At 35.4% G+C, this 1237-nt stretch overlaps 1 non-coding gene across 1 annotated transcript; it reads right to left on the reverse strand.

The window, feature by feature from the left end:
• Nucleotides 1–922: 922 nt before the first annotated feature.
• LOC128287252 (small nucleolar RNA R71) lies at nucleotides 923–1031 on the reverse strand. Its single transcript, XR_008277947.1, has one exon. It is a non-coding gene; the product is annotated as a small nucleolar RNA R71 (small nucleolar RNA).
• Nucleotides 1032–1237: the final 206 nt, after the last annotated feature.

Raw genomic sequence — 1237 nt, forward strand, 5'->3', positions numbered from 1 at the left:
AATTTTCTAAAGTTTTGGAATGTTCCCGGTCCTATCTCAAATCATCTCTATGTATATTTAGGGCCTTGAAAGCCCATTTAAGGGACGAGATGTGAATGCTTGTAAGTTTCAGTTCAGAGCTAAACCTGGTGAGTTGATTCAATATGTTTTAAATGAAAAGTTTCAGTAATGCCTCGAACCCTATCCCAGCGCCGGATACGGGTGAGGGGTGTTACAGTAGCTATACTATTAATTGATAGGTGCATTTACCTTAGTCAAATTTTTAGTTAGTTTTGTGATGCATAAGTTTTTGGCACCATTGTTGGGGCTAGAATTTTAGGAAAAAATTATTTCTATTAATTTAGCCTTTTTTATTTTTATTTTTTAAATTCTAATTTTTCTTTTGTTTGATTCTTACAGGTTCTTTTGGTTTATAACTAGAGGCAACCCATTGGAACCATTAGCTTTTGACAGTGAGATCGAAAAGACTACTCACTAAAATCAGAGAGTAAAAGGACATTATTGTGGAGATGGATAATAATCTTTGCAATCAACGACCTCCTACGTGTATTGCTCCTTGGACTATGTATGACTATGCTAAGCCCACTTAGATTGGGGTTGAATCTAGTATTACCAGACCGACTATTGCTGCAAACAATTTTGAGATTAAGTCGAATACAATTCAGATGGTGCAGTAGTATGTTTAGTTTGATGGGTTGCAAGATGAAGATCCAAATGTTCATTGAGCTAACTTTTTGGAGATCTGCTACACATTTAAATTCAATGGCGTTACTAATGATGCCATACATTACGGTTATTCCCATTCTTTTTTAGGAACAAGACAAAATAGTAGTTGAATTCACTTCCATAGGGTTTCATCACTACTTGGGTTTAGATGACTGAGAAGTTTTTGTTTTAGTATTTTCCACGAGCCAAAACAGATAAGTTGAGGAATAACATCTCTTCTTTTGTTCAAATTGACCTTGACGCACTGTATGATTACATGGGAGAGATTTAAAGATTTATTGAAAAGGTGTCTTCATCATAGACTTCCTTTGTGGCTCCAAGTTTAAAGTTTTACAATGGTTTGAACTCCTTGACTAGACAGATGGTTGATGCAGTAGCTAGGGGAACACTAAATAACAAAATACTTGAGGTAGCTCAAGAGTTTATTAAGGAGATGACACTGAATAATTATCAATGGCAAATTACGAGAGTAAGATCTGCCAAGGTAGCCGGAGTTTTTGATATTGGTGTA

The sequence above is a fragment of the Gossypium arboreum genome, chromosome 13, assembly GCF_025698485.1.
Source record: "Gossypium arboreum isolate Shixiya-1 chromosome 13, ASM2569848v2, whole genome shotgun sequence".
NCBI lineage: Eukaryota > Viridiplantae > Streptophyta > Magnoliopsida > Malvales > Malvaceae > Gossypium > Gossypium arboreum.